The sequence below is a fragment of the Carcharhinus amblyrhynchos genome, chromosome 1 (genome assembly GCF_965287045.1).
Source record: "Carcharhinus amblyrhynchos chromosome 1, sCarAmb.v2.hapA, whole genome shotgun sequence".
Classification (NCBI taxonomy): domain Eukaryota; kingdom Metazoa; phylum Chordata; class Chondrichthyes; order Carcharhiniformes; family Carcharhinidae; genus Carcharhinus; species Carcharhinus amblyrhynchos.
The window spans coordinates 107,183,915-107,189,914 of record NC_137324.1 but is presented as its reverse complement, the minus strand read 5'-3'; positions in this window follow the sequence as shown (position 1 = coordinate 107,189,914).

The window sequence follows — 6,000 nt, the reverse complement described above, 5'->3', positions numbered from 1 at the left end:
CTAGTCATTGCACTCCCAGCAGCCATTTGTCAAACATACATCACTCAAGATGCAAATTTTGGCTCCAGAATGTTTTGCATTGGTCATCACACCAGACATACATTGTATGAAAGGGTTAGTCACCTCCCGAGCTCTCTCAGCCATAACGAAAAGCCCCAGAAAACTGACATAAGAACATAAGAACATAATAAATAGGAGCAGGAGTAGGCCAACTAGCCCTTCGAGCCTGCCCCGCCATTCAATAAGATCATGGCTGATCTGTCGTCGCTCAGTTCCACATTCCCGCCCTCTCCCCATAGCCCTTAATCCCCTCTCTTATCAAAAACCCATCAGCCCGCGTCTTAAAAATATTTAGCGAGGTAGCCTCCACCACTTCAACGGGCAGAGAATTCCAGAGATTCACCACCCTTTGAGTGAAGAAGTTCTTCCTCAACTCTGTTCTAAACCACCCCCCACCTTTAAACAGTCAAGAAGGCATACAGCATGCTTGCCTTCATCGGCCGGGGCATTGAGTTTAAAAATTGGCAAGTCATGTTGCAGCTTTATAGAACCTTAGTTAGACCGCACTTGGAATATAGTGTTTAATTCTCCACACTCCCAGAAGGATGCGGAGGCTTTGGCGAGCATACAGAAAAGATTTACCAGGATGTTGCCTGATATGGAGGGCATTAGCTATGGGGAGAGATTGGAGAAACTTGGTTTGTTCTCACTTGAAGATGAATGTTGAAGGGTGACCTCTTAGAAGTCTACAAGATTATGAGAGGCATGGACAGAGTGGATAGTCAGAAGCTTTTTCTCAGGGTGGAAGTGTCAATTACTAGAGGGCACAGGTTTAAGGTGCAAGGGGCAAAGTTTAAAGGATTTGTACGAGGCAGATTTTTTTACACAGAGAGTAGTGGATGCCTGGAACTCGTTGCTGAAGGAGGCAGTGGAAGCGGATAAGGTAGTGACTTTTAAGGGACGTCTTGACAAGTATATAAATAGGATGGGAATAGAGGGATATGGTCCCTGGAAGGTTTTAGTTAAGTCGGGCAGCATGTTTGGCGCAGGCTTGGAGGGCCGAAGGGCCTGTTCCTGTGCTGTAATTTTCTTTGTTCTTTGGCAGGGGAACAGGCTTCACCAGCAGGGTTGGGCCCTGTTTTTTGCCCCTGGCCAATGGAAGTCTTTCAAGGTAATAAGATCCCACCCATTAACTCAGATTCCCTCTCTGCAGATGCTGATGGACCTGCATTTTCTGTTTTAATACACCCATAGTACTTTACTCATGCCCTGATGTATTTCCCTCCCTCAGATTAGGAAATGTTTTTGGTAATAATAAGAGTTGAGCAAAGGCCTGTCCTGTAATGGTAGGTCGACTCCACTGTTTCTGTGGCCCTTTCTGCTGCAGTGCCTTTACAATCTGGGAGTGGTCACCCTTATCAAGATATGACACAAAGTGACTCTCATTTACGTTAGTCAACAAAGGAGATTACATTCACTTTTCACGCAGACAGCATTTTATACATGAAGCAAAAAAACAAACTAATTACCAATGTCAGTGAACAAGAAGTGACTGTTCAAATGACATTCTTTGTAAAGTCATTGAACTTGAGGCTTTTTGTTTCACCCACTCATGTCACGTTGCCATGCATTTCTGCTCTGTAACAAAAGCAAATACAAACTGACAAGTTTGGTTCAATGTCTTTTCCCATTTCTTAGATGCTGGTGGATTTGTGGTCACTTCCAGCATTGCCTGTATCTTTTACAAAGGCCAACAAACATGATATGGCCCTACAGGAGGGCTTGAAGTAGAAATTAATGCAAAAGTTTATTAGTCACAAGTAAGGCTTACATTAACACTGCAATAAAGTTACTGTGAAATTCCCCTAGTCACCACACTCTGGTGCCTGTTCAGGTCAATGCACCTAACCAACACGCTTTTCAGACTGTGGGAGGAAACTGGAGTATGTGGAGGAAACCCATGCACATACGGGGAGAACATGCAAACTCCATACAGACAGTGACCCAAGCCAGGAATTAAACCCAGGTCCCTGGCACTGTGAGGCAGCACTGCTAACCACTGGGACTCTGTGCAGTTGCAATACTGTGCAACTAGGGAGAGACGAAGAGATGTGAATATCTCACTCCAGCTGAGATTCGTATCAGAGAAGATGAAGGAGATGAATGGGGTGTGGATATTCAGATATTTTCTGTCCACGGTAACAGTGTCATGGCCTTTCTCAGGCGTAAGTGAGAAATGAAGGTAATGTCGTCGAATGCTGGGGGCTGACTGCAGCTTGCAGATCGGACAAGCCTGAAGTAAATAATCCTCTGGTATTGAAGAAAGGTGTCCTTCCAGTATCCCACTCAAACAGTTAACCATCAACCACCAATAAAATAGATTAGCTGATCATTCATAACTCGCTGTTTGTACACAAGTTGGTTGCTGGGTGTCTCTGCAACATAACAGTGACGGCACTTCAGCAAGCTGTGAGGTACTTGGCACATCCAGAAGGCCAGAAAGGTGCTGTATAAATGCAATCTGGTTCTTTCCCAGTAGGCAACGAATTGAACTTTGTGTAACCATGAGGAGCAGGAACTTTCTTTGCTAAAGCTTTGATTGAAACCTTACCAAAAAATTAGCAGAGTGTTGGTTCCACTGAGGAAAAAAATGGAACGTTTCCTGCCAACCTTGTCAACGTGTTCTCGGGCTGAATCTGATGGCTCATTAATATCAAATTTTATTCCCACGAGTTTCGTTCCACTCCAGCAGTGTGTTCCTTCTGATTTGCCAACCGTGTAACAATTAAACTGCTGCAAGCACTGGGGAGCTTCACATAAATGGACCTCCAGCAGTTCTTCCACAATGACTGCAGGAGATAGAAGCCAAGAAGCCAGCATTGGGATATTTAACCCTGCTCCAGGAGATGGCCTTCCAGCAGAGTCATCACCCCGCTTAGGATACAGTGCCAGTCCTAGTCAGTCTAGGTGCACTCCAGAAGAGGATGGGGGCAGCAGTGTCAGAAGAAGATGAATGATCATCTTCACTCAAGCAGGGTAAGTGAACTACTCCAGTCACGCCCCTCTGCACACACTCGGACCCCCAACCCTTTCTCTCACCAGCCACCTTGGTCTTTGTCAACACCAGTTTCAAAGAACAAAGAACAACACAGCACAGGAAACAGGCCCTTCAGCCCTACAAGCCCATGCCACCCATTTTAACACTCAGTGAGTGCCTCATTCCAATTACTTCTTCTACCTATGACCTTTGTCTACATCTAGTGGACTCCACAGTAAAGGGGTGCAAATTTAGGGAATTATATGTGCGCCAGATTAAGGGAGATCCAATTTAGGGACAATTTATTAACACCAATCAGCCTAAAAGCACGTTTTTGGGGTGAACATAAGAACATAAGAAATAGGAGCAGGAGTAGGCCATCTAGCCCTTCGAGCCTGCCCCGCCATTCAATAGGATCATGGCTGATCTGTCGTGGCTCAGTTCCACATTCCCGCCCTCTCCCCATAACCCTTAATCCCCTCTCTTATCAAAAACCCATCAACCCGCGTCTTAAAAATATTTAGCGAGGTAGGACAGAGAATTCCAGAGATTCACCACCCTTTGAGCGAAGAAGTTCCTCCTCAACTCTGTTTTAAACCGCCCCCCCTTGACGCTGTGCCCCCTAGTCCTACTGTCCTTTCTGAGCGGGAAGAGTCTCTCCACCTCTATCCTATCCATCCCATTCATCATCTTATACGTCTCAATGAGATCTCCCCTCATTCTTCTAAACTCTAACGAGTACAAAGCCTAGTGTATTCAGCCTCTCCTCATAGCTCAACCCCCTCAACTCCGGTATCAGCCTAGTAAACCTCCTCTGCACTCCCTCCAAGGCCAATATATCCTTGCGCAAGTGCAGCAACCAAAACCGCACACAAGTACTCCAGCTGCGGCCTCACCAGTGCCCTGTACAGTTGCAGCAAGACCTCCTACTTTTATATTCAATCCCCCTCGCTATGAAGGCCAGCATCCCATTTGTGGGTGTGGGAGGAAACCGGAGCACCCGGAGAAACTCCCACAGCGAACTCCCACAGACACCGACCCAAGTCGGAGATCCGACCCGGGTCCCTGTAACTGCACAGCAAACAGTGATAGTCACTGATCTGTCGCGTTGCCCGTCAATTGGTCCAGTTTAAGCGTACACTAATGACATGAAGCACTAGGCGACTCTCGAAGCAATATCCAAAAGCAGCCCTTGCACGACCCACTGCGTGTGTGCCCTTGTTGGCCAACAAGACGGACCGAATTGCCTGTGGATGTAAAAAAGAGACATCAATAAGCATACAACAGCCTTTACAGACATTTCCCCTCCCCCCACTCCCTATATTCACTATGTTCCTCCAGAAGTTGCTATACTCTTCACACTTCAGCTCCCATTCAAGACTGCCACACTTCATCACCATCTGAGCTGTCAGCACTCCTACCTAAACTCTTCCTCGGTTTCATTGCAGGACAAACTCAACCACAACATGGGTGAGCAGCCAGTTGGAGTCACGCCCGAGATGAGAACCGTCACACGTTTGGAGGACTGGGCCCTTGACCTGGCTGGGGAGGAGGAAGAGCGTACCTGCGCTGCTGATGAAGTGGGGGCAGCAGAGAAATGTGAGAACCCTCAACACATATACTGTTATTCCTCAAGTTTCAAGTGAGTAATCAATGTTCCCTCCTTATCTCCTGTAACGCACTGATGTCACATCCTTTCTCTTGCAGGCCAGCCATGGACAGGCTGGACCATCCTCGTGCTGCCCAGATCCACTGGACTTCAATAGCTCAGAGGGGGACTTCTCCAACTCCAGCATGGAAGAGGTGTCACAGTTGTCACCCACACCCAGCACCACTGCAGATACTCACATCTCAGTGGGTCCAATTCTTAGGCTGGTTTCTGGGTCACTCACTGGTGAACACCTCACAGCTGAAGATCCACAGTAGGGGGAAGCAGCAACGTCCCAGGGAACCAGCCCTCGGAGGGATGCTGGAGCTCTGGACTTTGCCGAATCCCTTGCTGATGATGTGCCCTTGGGTCCGGTTGCTGGATCTGCAGAGGCAGAATCAAGAGTCCCAGGAGAGATGACAGCATTTCCTCTTCAGTGCGCAAGGCCGATCGGAGGCGTTCCATCGCCTTTTATCCGAGGAGATGGTGCTGTCACTGCCGCGCAACATGGCCAATACTGCAAGGGTGGCGTCTGCAGTGGAGAACTTGGTGCAGAACATCTGCTCCATGGCAGGAGATGTCCACACCATGGTACAGCTGTGAGCTCCATGACTCAGGGCTTTGACGGCATGGTGCAGGCATTAGTGGGAATCCACCAGCGTTAGAGCCAAAGGACAGCGGGGCTTCTGGATCTCACTCCAGCTGCCCCTCTATCCCATGAAAGAGCACAGGGGACCCGGGAATTCAAGGGGAAGAAGATTGGCAAGAATACAGCCAGAGCCCTCCAGTCATGAGATTCTGGGTGAGTCCAGCCCATCTGCAACCCCTCTCTGTGGGAGCAACATGCCTCCAACTCCTGACACCGAGAAGGACAGCAATTAAATATCCGTGCTGCCTGAAAGCAGGCCTGGACCCTCAAAGTCCCAGCCCCCTGCCTCCCCAGGGACGCCTGCCAAGGTTATCTCAGGCAAAAGGTCGTGGAGGTCAGCAGGCCACCTCAACCTCAGCTGTGGTTTCTGGGGATACATCCAGATAAAGTGGGGAAGTGGGCACGGATGAATATTCTGCATTGTTGTGTATCTTGAAGGCCACCTTGGAGAACGCTTACCTGAAGGTCAGAGACCGAATGCCCTTGACTGCTGAAGTGTTCCCTGACAGGAAGGGAACACTGCTGCTTGATGATTATCAAGCGGTCTCCATTCGTCTGTTGTCGTAGCGTCTGCAAGGCAGAATCTGATAGTCAAGTTCCGCACACATGAGTACAGCCTCAACTGGGATCTTGGGTTCATGTCACACTATCTTGCAAAACCTCACT